The sequence below is a fragment of the Vicugna pacos genome, chromosome 3 (genome assembly GCF_048564905.1).
Source record: "Vicugna pacos chromosome 3, VicPac4, whole genome shotgun sequence".
Classification (NCBI taxonomy): Eukaryota; Metazoa; Chordata; class Mammalia; order Artiodactyla; family Camelidae; genus Vicugna; species Vicugna pacos.
Window position 1 is genome coordinate 71,649,293 of NC_132989.1, and position 16,764 is coordinate 71,666,056.

A 16,764-nucleotide genomic window follows, 5' to 3' on the forward strand; every position below is an offset into this window, starting at 1 on the left:
TTTGGCAGTTGACTGATGGAGAAGAGGATGAAGGCATGTCTGGGTTCGCACCGTGTAAAGCATATGCAAGCCTAGGGGGAAAGGAGGCAACATGCAACTGAGACAAAAGGGGCAGATTCTTCTCTGCCTCTATTATGGTGTCTGATCTCGACTCCAGAACCAGATGTCCTGATTAAGGAATAAATGAAGGTTGGGATATAGTGAAGTGTTCAAAAACAGGCAACTGACAGGAAATGCTTCTGGTAGATCAGGAGACTTCAGGAAAAAAAAATCCTATTTTATGTAAGTGAGCTTCCTCTTGCTCCAGGGCAGCAGGAAATGTAATCTCCCGGGAAAGAGAGTTGAAGATTTCATTTTCTGGTTATCACGTTTTCTATGCTAGAGAAGCAATTTTCCATCAAAGGCGAAGACTAGGAAGGATGACTGGATTTGATCAGCTGGTGCACCCCTCCTTTTCTGGGGAACACCCTCAGGGGGCAGCACTTCCAGGCAAGGAAAGCCCCGTCTGCTAGGCTGGAGGGCCTCGTGATGGGGGCGGGGGTGCTCCACTGCTCCCCGAGGTGAATCAGAACACGAAACAGGATTGTCCCAAGCTGTGTGTAATGGCATTCCAATGGAAGATGAAGATTCCTGGAGGGAGCAAACTCCCCAAATTGTTCTTGTTTTATCCTTCTCTTAAATGTGTGTCTCTGGGTGGAGAGGCCAAGGAAGAAGAGCCCCCTCCCTCAGGCTGAACCACCCTCCAAGGTGCTCCCTCTGCCCGCGCCGCCGTGTCCCAGATCTTTGTCAGAGTTCTCATTAGGGAGGACACCGTCTCTGTTTCCCCCAGCTCCCAGCAGTACAGGGAGCTCTTCCCGCCCCACACGGGACCAGGGAAGTGCTATTGAGGAGACGTGCTGATTTTTATTGGGTATGACTTACACTGCATCCCTGTTTCATTTTTCCTTTTTAAGAATAATCACTTCAAAATGATTAACGATGCCTGAAGCCACCAGTCTAGTTTCCTGTGGTGAAGTGCGGAACTTTTGTGCATGTCTGGGTTTGTAGGAGGGTGTGCTCCCAACTCCAGGGAGAGAGTTTCCCATACTGAACAGACAGTGGGGTCTTTGTTCAGAAAAGCTGACTCTCTGGAGGAAACACCATGGAATGGGACCATATCCCATATCCCATATCCCCTGCAGGGAGGGAAGGCTTTGCTCCTGTTACGGAAGGGAAGGGAAATCCTTTACTTCTTAAGGTGTCAGAACAAGAGAGTGGCTGGGTTAGCAGGAGTTTAATCCTTTTTCTTTTTTGGTGGCAGTTGAGAACAATGAGGATGGTGTCTTTGAAAACAGGTGGGATTACTGGAGGATTACAATAGAGGAATAGGTAAAACCAAGGGTCACCGCCCTGCTGGGATGCGGCCATTCTGCTGGACCACTAGGCTGAGCTGCCAAACTAATTCCGCAGGGAGCTCTCAGACTCCCATCCTCTCTTCACTGAGGACCCAGAAAGGAACGGCAGGGTGGATTTGCAGCTGCTGCATTTGACATTTTTGTGACTCCTATATGGAAGAGTATGGATGGATGATCCTTGTTTATGGAAATGAAAACTAGAATACCGGCGTTAGATTCTTTTTCAGAATTTTGGAAGTCTAGTATTTTGTCATGTAAATCTCTTCCCTTACCCACACTAAGCCTTTATAGTATTGCTCTAAGCAGGATGATTTGATGGAGTGGAACAGAAAAACAGACCATAAGTTGACCTCTTCTGGGGCTCTGTGCAAACTACCATGGTCCCTTTCCTCAATAGAGTGATTTATAGGGGAGCTGACCTTTCCATTCAGAAGCGCTGACTGCCTGGGCTCACGGACTAGCTCAGGAGAGACCAGGCAAGGAAGGGGTCCCAGGAGCTCTGCACCCTAAGGGAGGGGCCCTCGAGTGAGCGTGTGTGCACGTGGGATGCCGTCTCCCTTCTGAACACGTTCATTCCATCAAGTCTGTTTCCCTAGGAACTATAACCTTTCTCACTTCCAGGGGGGCAGAGGGAAAACAGGGGTTGAGGGCGGCAAGGGAATTAGAAAGCATGAAGCATTGGGGCACAATGACCTTCTGTTAGAAAAGTCAGATGTAAGAAAGCAAAACCAACACCCCCCCCCCACCACCTGCCGAAACAAAAAAGCTTATACCGGCCCTTCCCTGGCTGCGCTGTTCTGAGGTTCCCTTGTGTCAACCAGGCTTTCATTTTGCAGAACTATCTTAGCATCAACTGTGTTTGAAATTGTAAGTCGTTTTGGGTAGTGTTCCCGAGGGGTTGCAGCCCGGACGACTGATCTTTATGCTAACAGGCAGAGCACCTGCCTGAGAAATCTGGGAACACAGGTTTTCTTCCCACGCCGCCTCCTCCATGCAAATCAATCTATTAGCTGGTGTGTGTGTCGGTTTATTTAGGAACATGTGTGCTGACAATTGGCTTCTGACTGTAAAATATGGTCCTGGGGGAGGAAATGATTGATTGCCTGTTTTAAAGTGTATATGTGTGTGTGTGTGGCATGTTTGAGGACAGTCACTATTAGTATGTGTGTCTACAAAACTTAAAGGCAAATAATCACTAAAAAATTGGAAGGTGTGAATAAACAAAGAAGCTCTTAGGATTGTCAGGACGTTTGTGCCCTCCTGATGGGCATGGAGTCAAAGAAATCTCATTTTTTGCTGAATGCATTATTTCTAAATATACAACAGGAGGCCATTCAGGGCAAAAGAAAATGTCCATCTCTTGGATAGTCAATATGGTGACACACACCTTTTTTTTTTTTTTAAATGGTCCTGGATTGAACCCAGGACCTCATGCGTGCTAAGTACGCACTCTACCGCTAAGCTATACTCTCCCTGATGTACACCTTCTTGAAAAGAAAGTGGGGGCTGCAAAGTTCTCAAGTAGGTCTCTGTTACAAACAAACAGCTTTTTTGTATTTTACTTTTAAAATGCTGGAAGTGGTAGTAAGGTCTTCCATCCAATGTAGTAAGAATACAGACCACGTGGTCTCTTGCAGAAATCTGAGATAACAGACTAGCTAATATAATTTCCAAAAACCAAAATTTAGGATATTTACAGTTATAAATTCGGCATTTTCCCAAATAAGGATACTGAAATAAAGAAACAAAGCCAAATGACCACTGTTTCACTGCAGAAAGGGCATTTTAATATAGAAGGCAGGAGGCACCTGAAGTCAGAAGAGCAGCCTTTAAGTTGAAGGTACGTAACGTGATGGAAAGCCCATCAAGCTCGCTGCCTGTATTGCTCCCACTTTGCTATGAGGGGCATGCGGGAACACCTTCTTTTCATAACTGCGTGTATGCGACACCTTGAGGACCTTCACCTGGGAATCGACATTCTGTGTTAGAAATGCTATGATAGCAGCGCTGCTCAGAGTGAATTCCAGAGCAGAGGGGTAAGAGGATTGGAGGCGGTGTGTGTGTGGGGGGGCGGTGAGGAGGGAGCTCATCCAGGGTGGAGAGTGACACCACTCATTAAGTGCTGAGGCCCCATCTCAGTGTGTGCATGCATTACTTCATTTAATTGCTGTCTTGTTTCCTGAGGCTTGCTTCCATTTACAGATGTTCCCAGGCTGTGTACACTGAGGCTCTGGAGCATGGCCCCAGCCAGTACCTTCATGAAGGTGGCAATTTGGGTTGGGGTGGGGGAACACTGCTGAAACAGGCTGGATGGGAAACTGGAAAGGTAGGGACACAAACTCTAGACTTAAAATAGGAGAAGGCAGAGCCACAAAAGACAGGAAGGTAAAAGCCATCAGACACCCAGAGAGGTGGGGAGAAGGGGCCGGGATTGACTACAGGTATTGATGAGGTGACTGGGAAAGGACCAAGCACCAGTGAAGCAGACCCCGGGGTCGGCTGGCAAAGAGATCAGCTTGCAGAGGCTGAGGCCTGGGTCCTGACAAGTCTGGTGAGAAAGGGAAGCCGGGAGGTGGGAGGAGACAGCCATTCCAGAAGGCCACAGAGGGACAGGTTGTGTTTTCTTCCCTTTTTTAATGGAAAGGCTCGGAATTTTCATCCAACTCAAACATTTATTGCGGGTCTACCTAAGTCAGTACCAAGAATTGCGGTAAGTGCTGGGGATTTAAAGATAAAAGAAGCAGGCTCTGATCTTAAAGGGTTCTCAGTCTGGGAACTTCTGGAGGGAGACAGAGGGGGAGACTGATCATGCTAATGTATTGTGTCTAGGGCTCCCCAGGAGCAAAACCTGGTGCTCTTGCTGCACAGAGTGAGAGTATTAATTGACCTTAACCAGGGAGGGCCATTGATCAGGAAGAGCATTATAGGGGTCATTGCTGAGCTGGGCTTTGAAGGATGATTAGGAGCTCTCCAGGTAAAGAATGGAGGAATGGCGTTGTAGGCAGAGAAAACAGTGGGTGCCAAGGACTGGAGAGACCTTAGTGGGTTGTACTGCTGGAGTAGATGGCACAGCGAGGCAGGAGGTGGCGGGGGTGGCTTATGAGTTTCATACTAGGCTGAGGACTTTGGGTTTTCTGTGTCAGTAGATAGAGGGGAGGCAGCCAGCTGAACAAAGATGAGGGGATGGTAACTGAGTGGGGAGGAAGAGAAGCTGAGTGCAGGTAGGAGTGGTTTTGAGGTGGGGGCAGGAGCACCCCAGGGGCCGGTGGAGGCTGGCCTTGATGTCCCCCTGCAGTCGCGGCTGCAGCCATCTGGCTGTGAGGAAGAGACCGGGACGGGGGAGAGGGAGGGGGTCTGGAGGAGCCACTCTGGGGAATTCCAGAGAGAAATAAAAGGATGGCCATATTGTATTATTTGAGAGTCACAAAGACTTTCATCAGAGTCGTAACTGATTCTCACTGACACCATCACCCCTACATCTGCTCTTCTGCTTTTAAATGAAGTGCGATCTTCCTCTCCAGTATCCGTTCTCGGCAAAGATATCAAGTGCCAGGGGCATGGCTGTTCAGAACAGGAGCCAAGGTATATTGATTACAGATTCCCTGTCCTCTTGTTGAAACTTGTCTATGTTTAACAGGGGTGAACAGCCACCAACAGGAAGGACTCTTGCTAGAACACCAATTATTACTATTGGTGGGAGGTTTTCAATGAAGAGGAAAATCAGGACAAGTGTTTAAACTCAGTGTGTATTTAAAAGTGAATTCCTACCATTCTTTTTTTTAACCTCCAAGAGAAAACGACATAGAAAAGATAGCATGGTTAGTGTGAGGAGCGCTGGGTCTGCAGCCCAGAGGCTGAGGGTTTTGCCCCGGTTGTACTATTAATAACCTGTGTGCCTTTAGCAAAGTTTATTCTTGCTTCCACTTCGGATTACAATTTTTCTTTCTTCCCCCATCACACACCACAATTGTAGAAATACAATAAATATTAGAGGACTTAAGATTTTCCATTTATGATTTTATAGATACGAATAATTTCAGGAGATTGTTCTGAATTCTATTCTGATGCCAAATTTATAAAATGAAACTGACTAATGTATATTTGATCAGCTCTTGAAAAGTCATGTTTGGTTAGGAGACTCCCTAGTTTCTACTGTAAGGGAAAAGTGGTGATGAGACCAGAATATGAGAAACCAGCAGGTGGAGAATCAGAGTGACTCACTGTAGAAACATTCTGGAGAAACTAAATGATGAAAGAAGCGCAGGTTTCTCAGAAGATGCCTGGTGGGTGCTGATGCTGTCCCACCACGGTTTTAACATGCAATTTAGATGACCTGTGGCAAGTTTTCAAGTAGAAGAAAATGTGCTTGAATTCTTTCTCCCATTAAAAGAAGATACAGAAAAAAAAAAAAGAGGATAGTATTTTCAGGAGGCTAATCATGCTATGACCAACTTCTGCAAAAGGAGCTTTTGGTTTTTAAGGAGTTAACTTCATGGTGGACAGAATAATGCTCCCCCCTCTCCACCAAGATATCCGTGTCCTAATCCCTGGAAAGCGGATGTGTTACTTTACATGGCAAAGGAACTGTGCAGATGTGATTAAGGTAAAGGATCTTGAGATCAGAGATCATCCTGGATTAAGCAGGTGGGCTCAGTGTCCTTCTAAGAGGAAAGCAGGGGTGAGGGTCAGAGAGGAGATGTGACAGTGGAAGCCGGGGTGGGAGGGATGCTGTTGGTGAAAGGGAGTCGTGAGCCAAGGAAGCTCATGGCTTCCAGAAACCGAGACAGACAAGGAACGGATTCTCCACGAGAGCTTCCAGAGGGCTTGCAGCCCTGCCAACTCCTTGCTTTTAGCCCCTCTAAGGCCCAAGTTTGGAATTCTGACCTAGGTGCTGTAAGGCAGTGAAGTTGTGTCGTCTTGAGCCAGAAAGTTTATGGTGACTTGTTACAGCAGCAATAGGAGACTAATACAAATGTGCTGGGTGGGCTCGATCCTCTGGATTATGTACACTTCCTGGGTCACAAACTCCTGGGGAGCAGCGCCTAGCATGAAGCGAGAACTCAGGCACTGGCTGAGTGAATTAATGAAATCGTGCCAAATGGGGAATTTTCAAATGCATCCAAAGGAAGAAACGGATCAAGAGGAAGCATGTTTACCACTTCTGGCTTGGTAAGACCTGGGTGTCACCCTTTGATGATACCGACCGAAGGTGAAAACGGGTTGTGAGGGAGTGTGAGGACGTGTCCTTTTGTCCCCAGACTCCCTGGTTCCAGCCATTTTCCTCCCCTCGTTTCTTCCCTGACACCATGGCCTCCTGAAGTCTGGTGTGAACAGTTGGCTCGTGGGTGAGTGACCGGAGTGGGCTGTTACTCATCCAAGAAAGATCTCTGCCAAGTCTTGTCTCTTGCCAACTCACACGGCCCTACGATTGGTGGGAAGCAGTGTCTGGTCCCTCAATATCCTTGTTCCTCTTTCTTCCTCTGTGCTGGGGCTCCTGGGGCCACAGACCTTCTCGAGACACTCAAGGCCTGGGCCTGACACCACCCTCAGAGACTGCCTGGCCTGGGAGCTGGGGGCCTCTTCTGTCTGGACACCAGCTGCCCCTCCCTTGGGCTTTCGGCTGAGCTCCTGTGAGGGCTGGCGTCACCATGGCCAGGTTCCCATTAGGGATTTTGCTTCCTACCCTCTCTCAGGACTCTGATGCTGCTTCTCGAGAGGCTGCACTGGAAGTTCCATGCTTTCTCCTGTGATTCCTGGGTTCCTGCGGCCCAGGATGCTGCAAAGGGCCTGTTCCTCACTCCACAGGAATCCTGTTTCTCCTCCACCCCGGAGCCCCTGTCTCTGCTCCTCTCCCTTCTTCTCCTCTCTATCCTGGATGACTTTATCAGAGAAGCTCCGTTCAGCCCCTCTGGCCTTTTCCCTTTGAGCACCAAACACCCGGGTGGCCCGCCTGAGCCGTGCTTCCCTACCCAGCCTGGCTGTCTCTTCACCTGCTGCCAAACTGCTGTCTGGGGGGCCACGCCATCCATTTTTCAAAGAAGGCCCTAGGGATTGAGAAATTTAGAACATTGAAATTCAGATGATTTAAAGCGTCATGGAATTGAAAATTAAATTCTTTTCAATTTAAGAATGTTATGAATTCCTTTAGTAAGCACATGGGGTGTGTTGGCTGCAACTTCTGTTGCTCTGCAGATTGACAGGGCTGAACTGGTTGATGGCGACGGGGAGCTTCCCGCTTCCCCTCTCACTGGGCTAGGGACAGCTCTTTCAGGGACGTGTGCTGGGGTGAAAGGATGGCCTTCTCCAGCAGAGGAAGGCATCTTGGTAAAGATTATTCAAATTACACGGAGGGCACATACCCTGAAGAATAGAAAGCAAGGGACTCAAACACGTATTTGTACACCACGTTCACAGCAGCATTATTTATAACAGCCTCAACGTGAAAACAACTTAAATGTCTTTGAACAGATGAATCAATAAGCAAAATGTGGTGTCTATATGCGTGATGGAGTACTACTCAGCCTTGAAAAGAAATGAAATGCAGATACATGCTACAGTGTGGTTCAACCTTGAAGATATTATATGCTAAATGAAATAAGCCAGGGGCCAAAGGAGACACAGTGTAGGATTCCATTTATAGGAGATACTTGGAATAGTCAAATTCATGGACAAAAGGTATACTGGTGGTTACCAGGGCTTGGGGAGAGCAAGAAATGGGCAGTGGTTGTTTCATCGGTCCAGAGTTTCAGCTTGGGAAGATGAGCAGGTTCTGGAGATGGAAGGGGGAGATGGCTGCCCAAAAAGATGAATGAACTTAATGCCACTTCACCATACACTTGAAAGAGGTTAGAATGGTAAAATTTATTTATGTATATTTTATCACAATAAAAAATATTTTAAAAAAATGACATGGAATCACAGTCTGGTGGTTTTCCTATAAGGCGCATTCGTTTTGTGGTCAAGGGTACACACACAAAAGTCCAAAGATGCACCAAAATTGTTGAAGGAGCTGACTTCATTCCCTGGTTCCCATTCTGTGTACCTTCCTCTTTCCAAGTAACGGTGAGAAAACCTTCTCTAAACAGCGCTAAAGTACACCTTCCTAAGTAATTTTTTTCCTGTGACTCTTGCACTCATCTTGGGAAAGAAAACATGTTTAATGAGTAAAATGAGTCAAATGTGTATTTGCAAAAGTTAGCAAATAAACTTGGTGACTGTGGCCACTCCTTGGAGTTATGCTGGGTCGGTCCCTGGATTTTGCAAGCTATGCATACATACTGACTAACTCCTCTTAGCCTGGGAAGTATGCCGCCTCCAGGTAGCAGGAATTCTGAAGGGGAGCTTGGATTGAAACAAAGCAAGCACTCTGATTTCTCTTTGTTTAAGTCATTTTTGTGGCTGATAGTGGCGTTGAACTTTTGAAAAAGAAATGCCACCGTGTACTCTGGGAAAGGGAGTTTGTTGTCTGAGTGGAATAAACATAGATTGGGTGGCTTGGTGCCCTGAGAACTCGGTGGGCTTAGCAGGTGATTTCTAGCGAGTCATTTTGCCATTCTGGGCCTGCGTGCAGTGGGGCAGTCGGGGTTCATAGTGAGCTGCGTCATACCTGCCCAGACTCCCAGGGCAGCCCAGGTTTGGTTTTTTTAAAAAAATAATTTTGGGTGCAGCCATTGTGAGAAAGGAAGTACCTCCTCTAATGTAATTTAAAACAAAGATAATATTAAGTCATCAAATGTGTAAGGAACCCCAACAAGATTCTGCATTTTGCCCTGACGATTAATTCAGAACTGTATTGAAACATCAAGTTGCAATTATTTCATAGTATCTTCTCTTCCTTTCCCCATCCCTCCTCCCTTCCACCCCCTGTCCTCTCTCCTTCAGTTTTTTTATCTTCCTTCTTTCATTTGTCTTTCTTTGCTTTGTTTTGCTATGCATGCACCCCAGTACTGCTTTGTCTGCCTTTCATGTAATCCAGTGCTGCCAAAACCAATGCCAGAGAAAACCACCCATTCTCCTTTGCTATCATGCCTTTAGACAGGGAATACAAGATTATCAGTGAAAGTTCTAGAGAGAGGTGTAAGGAGTTGGCAGATAAATTGTCGGTAAGAGTTATTTGAAAACAGAAAAGACAGAGAGGGTGTGGAGGTAATGTCTAAGCCCCAGCGTTTTCTGTCAGCGCCCCTCAGCTCCCTCACACAGAAGCCTCTTCTAGCAGAAGACGGATGCAAACCCAAAAGAGAACAGGAGAGATGCTCTTTCTCCTTGGGACGGCTGGGTGGCCTGGTGGGACCTGGGGCGTTGTGGGTCTACTTGGGAGATACCTGGCTTCTGAAGAGCCAGCCCATCTGGCTGGAAGGTTAGGATGAAGGGAGCTCTCGCCCCGAGGGCTGTTGTTCTTAGACCCAGAAGGGGGAGGGAGAGGGTCCTCTGGTTTCTTTCTAGGTTGTTCGTCTGACTCAGGTGGGCCTGATGGGAAAAGGGGCAGACATGCAGCTCCCGAGTAAAGATGACACACTTGATGAGTCCTTTCCCCGTGATTCAGAAGTGGAGGTGGGTTTGGGCGATGCAAAACTCTTCCAGGAGCTTTTAAAGTGTAGCTCAGTATTAACAGTAGTGGTAGTAATTTCAGCTAACAGGCCATCAAAGTGCTTTTTCTGCATTATCTCATTTCAACCCCATGACACACTGCTGGTTTTCTTTTTAAATGTGTAGGATGGGTACTATTATTACCCACAATATAGCCAGTATCTCCATTTTACACATTGAAGCTGAAGTAAGTAATTTGCCTAAGGACAGGGTCACTGAGAGGCAAACACTTTATTATACATCTATTTATTTTCTCCTTTCCCTCCTTTTAATGCTGCTGTTTCTTTTATTTTAATAAGAAATAACTTGATCTGCTGTGCATGTCAGGAAAGAAAGTCAAGTCTCGTTTGAAGACCATCTTCAGGAATCTGCTGCCTGTAGAAGAGAGAGGGATGTTGGCTTCTCTGAGCCAAGCTCATGGCCCGCTACAGCACAGTCCTTCCTGCAGTCTGGGTGTTTTGACGGCCGAAAACAGGCTTGTTTAATTTTACTGGACAATAAGAGAATTTTTTTCGCATTCTTCTTTCTTGAAATATGGTAGGTTTACAATGTTGTGTCCATTTCTGGTGTACAGCATAATGTTACAGTCACCCATAGACGTACATATATTCCTTTTCACATTCTTATTATGGGTTACTACAAGATATTGAATGTAGTTTCCTGTGCTATACAGCAGAAACTTGTTTAATAGAGAAACAATTTTGAGGTGTGGTTTTCTGGAGGTGGCGTGGAGAAGTTGTTTGTTGTTTTTTAAAAAATGGTGTTGCAGTTTGGGCAATAGAGGTTGAGCAATTTCGAATTCTAAATCAAAGGAGAAGCCATGACAGTGTTAACCAAGGACATGGAGCTCCCAGTGAGGGGGACAGTGGCAGATGGTACACACCAGCTGGGGGGACCCAGCCTACAGTCGGGGTGGGGGGAGCACACCCCAGCTGGAGCACTTCCTGGCTGTGCTGGTTCTTCTCCGTCGCTTCCCCTCATCCTCTGCTCTGTACCCCAGAGCCGGGCCCTGGAGGACAGTGCCTTCTGGGCTTCCCTGCGCTCTGTCTTCTGGTTGGGTTTAGCCAATGGGAGGTAGCAGCAAGCATGTGGAGGGCGGGCAGGAGGAAAGAGAGGCTGGGCTATTTCTTCTTTCCTCTCTCCCTGTTTGGGTGCTATGTCCCCAGAAGTTGCTAACCCCTCTTTGGAGACAGCTCTACCGGGCAGGCTCGCCTCGATGGTTCTAGTGCAAAATGGGTTCAAGTGTCACTCTCTCTCCTTGGTGTCCCCGCGGCCCCAGGGACAGGAAGGGCTGCAGCTGTTGCTAGTCCAGAGGTTCCTCTACACCCCTGTGTGTTCATCTCATTCTGGGCACACCTTTCTTTTTGTTCTACCCGTGGTTGGTGCCTGTTTCTTGCCAGGACCTTTGACTAATATATTGTGCACAGCAGTGCCTCTCAAATGGAATGTTCATACCAGTCGCCTGGGGTCTTTGTTCAAATGCAGATTCTGTTTCAGTAGATCTGGGCTGGGGCCCAAGATCTGGCATTTCTAACAAACTCGCAGATAATGCTGAGGTGACTGGTCCGTGGACAATGCTTTGAGCAGGAGGAACTTTCTTCCTTAACTGTATTGTAGCTGATGGCAAATAGAGCCCAAGAAACGAAAAAACTGAGTCTCATTACAAAACACAATAAACAAAAATGTAGGCGTCCACTCACCCTGAAAGTCAGGAAGGGATTGATGTAAAAAACAAAAGACATTCTGCTTTAAGTTTGCCTGTCTACCTCTACTCCGTGTGTGTGTGTGTGTGTGTGTGTGTGTGTGTGTGTTATATACATAGGCAACTGAGGAATTCCTAAGTCCACTGATTGCTGAATGGTTGTGCGTCATTTCAGAAAATCTGAGCCTGGATGCCGGGACAGGAGGGGTGGCATGGACATGCAGAGTAGGAAATTGCTTTTGAACTTTGACCAGAGGTTGGCAAACTAGGACCTACAGGCCAAATCCAGCCACCACCTGGATTTGTAAACAAGGCTTTATTGAAACACCGCCCCCCTCATCTGCTTATGTATCATCCGTGGCCTCTTTCGCCCTACAACGGCACTGCTGAGCTGTTACAACGGAGACTATGGCCACAGGGCCTAAAATGTTTACTCTCTGGCATTTACTGAAAAAAAATTTGCTGATCCCTGCTTTCGACTACTGTGCAGAGTTTCTCGAGGACTAAGCTCCTCAGCAAAAGGAATCTTAGGGATCATCTTGTCTCATTTTAGGGATGAGGAAATGGATACCCACATTCTCCCAGCTAGCTTAAATCCATATTTTTCAAAGACACAAGGAAAAAAACTGGAGGGAATTTGAAGAAAATCGGTTGTTAATTGTCCTTGAGGAAAGCCAAACTCTAATGAGAGAGGTTGGAAAAATTAAAAGGTGTGACAACGGTCTCTCTAGACTTCCAGAGAATGAGCTGACCTGGGATTCTATCTCCACGTAGGACAGGTTTTTCCAACTGTAGATGTAGGGTCAGATGTTGGAATTAGGTTTCTAAGGGAGGTCAGGGTCTAGCGACCTTTAGAACAGGGTTGGGACAGCTGCTTCCAAAGACTTAGGTGGAGGGGGACGGGCTTTCTGAGGCAACACCCGAACTTGTCTGTCATTTACTCATGACCAAATAGTCAGGAGGGACCCAGGGCAGCATAGGGCAATGTGGCATGCTGTCCTTGGTGTACACACACACAAACACATACAGAGTAGTCTGTTCTCTGCACCCCCGGCCATGCTGAAGCTCATCTCGAGGCTAGTCAGCTGCCAAACCTTGGTGGAGGCATTTGTCGTCTGCGGGGTAAGGGCTCCTTCAAGCTTACTGGCTCTGAGTTCAGGGTGATGGAGCTTTCATCCTAGCCCCGTCAAGAATATCTCCGGGGTAATTTGGAGCAGTTGTAGATTCAAATATCACGGACATCTTTTTGATTTGAGAATAGGAAGCTGGCCAAAGTCATTGCTGATGGAAGTCAGCTACAAAATTACTGGGTAGTTTTTTTGGTAGAGATTTTTCTTTGGGATGCTCTGAGCTTTAACAGACTCACCTCTCTCTAGTCTATGTACAGAATGCACCGGCCTCCTATTTTAATGTGAGCTCTCAAGAGGTAAGAACTACCATTTCGTTTTTGTATTTCAAGCCCTAGGCGCAGCCTTGCACATTTTTGAGGCAGGATGAACATGCATTTCTTTTGCAGAGGGGTGGGGCGAGTCGCAGGTAGACATTAAACTGTAGCATTTAATCTTTATGGTGGTGGACAACTAAGTGGTATTACGGCGAGGATTGGCCCTGAGTGTGCTGCCCAGTCCCCGCCACGCCTGCCCTTCCCTCAGCCTATCAATGCCATCCTCGTTTGGATCTGCTGACAGGTAGGAATGGCTTAAGCAGCACATTTCTGTCAGTTCACACTGATGTCTGGACAATAACGCTGGAATTTATATTGAGCCTTTCGCCTTTGAAGTTCCGTGTTCTAACTCTAATCTTTACGACTTGTGAGGTATGAGAGAGCTGTTTTAATTACATTTTTTCTTTCCCGGCAGAGGGGGGCATATGACGGAGATACAAGTTCAAGGACCTGAATGAGTCAGCACCAAGGTGAGAATGGAGCTGGATGCTTTGCAGACAAACTATTAAACTCGTCTTTATTTTCTTTTTCCCAGTGAAAAGTTGGGCAAATGCAGCATGCCTTTTTTTTTTTTTTTTTACTTCCTTAGGACAGAGATGCTTGCAATGCTTTTTTTTTTTTTCCTAGCATGTTTCAAATACATTTTGAGTCACAGAGATGGGACTCAAAGAAACTGCAAAGTCTATATTTTTGGAAGTCTCTTCTAAGGTACTTATGAGGTCTCTGGCCCCACTGCTGGATTCCACTTGAAGCTTAGAAGACAGTCACCACCCCTACTCTGCCCCCATAGCCTGGCTTTTCTTTCCCACTGAGCTTTCCTTAAAGTAACTATTAAAATGTCTCCGTTAAAACTCCCAGGCTTATGCTGCTGAGGTGATTCCCAACTAAACCCAAGGCAGAGCACCTTCCCTCCGGTCCTAACACTGACCCTAAAGATGGACTCCGTGGCTATGGCTGAAAACCCAAGGCTTTATAATTAAAACAGGATGATCATTTGGAGGCCAAAGTCGCGTGGCAATACAATTGAAAAACTGGTCTCTGTAAATAAGGGGACTCAAGGCAGTTATATGCTTCAGGCAGTTACACGGAGTAGATGGAATAATGTGCCAGGTAAACAAATAATAGTTTCTTCGACGTGTCTCATCGGCATTAACCAAGCAGTCACTAGTCTCAAAACCCTTGATAGTTAATCCACAGAGCATCCTTTGTAGATAGACACTCTGATCTGAGCTTTGCAGAAGAGATGTATCACGAAGCTTCACGACTTGGGTGACCTTGGAGGACCAGACAGGAAGCCATGGTTGACCTGGGCGTTCAGTGGGAGGTGATATTCCTTGCGCTGCTCCTTCAAACGTGCTCTTCCACCGTCACACATTAAAACGTAGGCAAGAAGGAAATGTAACTACAACAGTTTCACAGTTAATACAAAATAAAACTGCAATTGATGTAAATCAGAGTAAATCCTTTTCCTCTGCCAGCTTTATTGGTGAAGACCAACCAGGATGCCACTCACACTGGGCGATGGTAGAGGTGCAAGATCTTCTCCCTGTTCCCTTCTCCCCTTACAATTCTTATGATTCCTTTGACATTTAAATGCATTAGGTTGAGGGAAGATCCAAGCATATCTTGCTGAATTGCCTGGAGTAAACAGTAAGACCTTGGAAATACAGGACACGACTTGCCAAAAGCTGAAAACACCATCTCACAGGCACGGTTTCTTTCCTGTCAGCCACAGTGCCATACTGTAGCTGTCAAGGGCTGTGAAAGTTGTTTTAGGATGAAGTCCATTGTCTTCACCCTTGGCTAACTCATTGAATGTCATGCCTCCCCCTCAAAAAACTTCCCATCCAATAACATTTAAAAATTGGTAGTAGAGATTAAAATAGATTTTGTAGAAAGTCAGGTGTGGATTGGATCAGGATACACTAAAAGGATTAAGGTTTTAGATTCGTATCAACAAATGAAAATTGCCTATATTGGAAAAAAGATTAAAGTTTAAGAGACTTTCTTGTCCTACGTGTATTTCTACCTAAAGATTCTTTGAAACACTGTATCTTACATAAATGTTACCAAGATAGTCTTACATGGGACAAAATGATCATAAAGACAGAATTCTGTAAAAAAAAAAAAAAAGGTGCTGATCTGAATAAAAGAGAGGTTTCTATGAATGGTGAATGCTGGTGAGAGTATGAAGAAAAAGGACCCTCCTTGGGAATGTAAATTGGTGCAGCCACGATAGAAGAAAGTATGGAGATTCCTTAAAAAGTTAAAAATAGACTTACTATGTGATCCAGCTATTCCACACTCCTGCTCATATTTCTGGAGAAAACTCTAATTTGAAAAGACATCTGCACCCCAATGTTCACAGCAGCACTGCTTACAACAGCCAAGACATGGAAGCAACTTAAATGTCCATTGACAGATGGCTGGATAAAGAAGATGAGGTATATTTATACACACACAATGGAATCTTACTCATTCATAAAAAAAATGAAATAATGCCATTTATAGCACCATGGATGGACCTAGAGATTATCATATTAAATGAAGTAAGTCAGACAGAGAAAGATATATCATATAATGTCATTTATATGTTGAATCTTAAAAAAAGATACAAATTTTATTTACAAACCAGAAACAGACTCATGGACATAGAAAACAAACTATGGTTACCAAAGGTGAAAGGTGGTGGGTAAGGATACATTAGGAATATGGGATTAACAGATACACACTACTATATATAAAATAAACACCAAGGACCTACTGCATAGCACAGGGAACTATATTCAATTTTTTGTAATACCTATAATAAAAAAATCTGAAAGACATATATGTGTATAACTGAATTCACTTTACTGTACACTTGAAACTAACATTGTGAATCAACTACACCAATAAAAAATAAAATTAAAAGAAAAAAGAAATAAGGTTTTGGAAATTATTATTTTTTGCTGAGCCAGTTGCTTTTGAAATTTCGTTTATTTAGTATCAAGGAAAACATATCCACATTAATAATCTCTGAGAATACAATGAAAGTACCAGTATTTGTTGGTCATTAAGTATTGGTCACTGCTCTAAGAGCTTTACATTTACCACAGTCAAGCATCACAATAATCCTACAAATAAGGCAGTGTTGGTATTCTCCCCATTTTGCAGATGAAGAAACTGAGGCTCAGACTAAAAAGCACTGGCAAGGGCATACAGTCAGGACATGGGGGGGGTCAAGATTTGAATCTTGGGTAATCCAGCTCCAGCGTGTTAACCACTGTTCATACCGATCACCTAGAAAACCCCCAGAAGGAGGAGGGTAGGGTGGGGAGTACTGAAGACACGTCAGACAGTAAGAGGAGGTTTTAAGGAAGAAATTCTAAGTGAGGAAACGCAAATGGAATTGGCTTTGAGTATAAGGCATTCACAATGAGAATAAGAGCGTAGAATCAGATAACGCTTGGCTTAAGTTTATCATGAGGTGTCGATGACTGGTTTTAGATTCTGTGCTAAAGCTGGGTTTGACCAGGGGAAAGGGAAGCATGGGGAACAGTAGGCACAGGAAGAATGAAGGAGGCAGCATAGTCGTGGTTTCCAATAGCTTAAAACTCTAAGACCTGGGCCCGAGGCTCTGTTTCAATACACATAAG

General features: G+C 45.5%; 1 long non-coding RNA gene across 5 annotated transcripts in view; it reads left to right on the forward strand.

Annotated features, from left to right (window-relative positions):
- The window catches only part of LOC140695650 (uncharacterized), a 141,395-nt gene extending 125,271 nt beyond the window's left edge, over nucleotides 1-16,124 (forward strand). For all 5 annotated transcript variants that reach the window (XR_012071384.1, XR_012071383.1, XR_012071382.1 and 2 more), the window contains 2 exons: nucleotides 13,542-13,596; nucleotides 13,985-16,124. This is a non-coding gene — a long non-coding RNA (uncharacterized lncRNA). The remainder of the gene's footprint in view (nucleotides 1-13,541; nucleotides 13,597-13,984) is intronic.
- The last annotated feature ends 640 nt before the right edge of the window (nucleotides 16,125-16,764 follow it).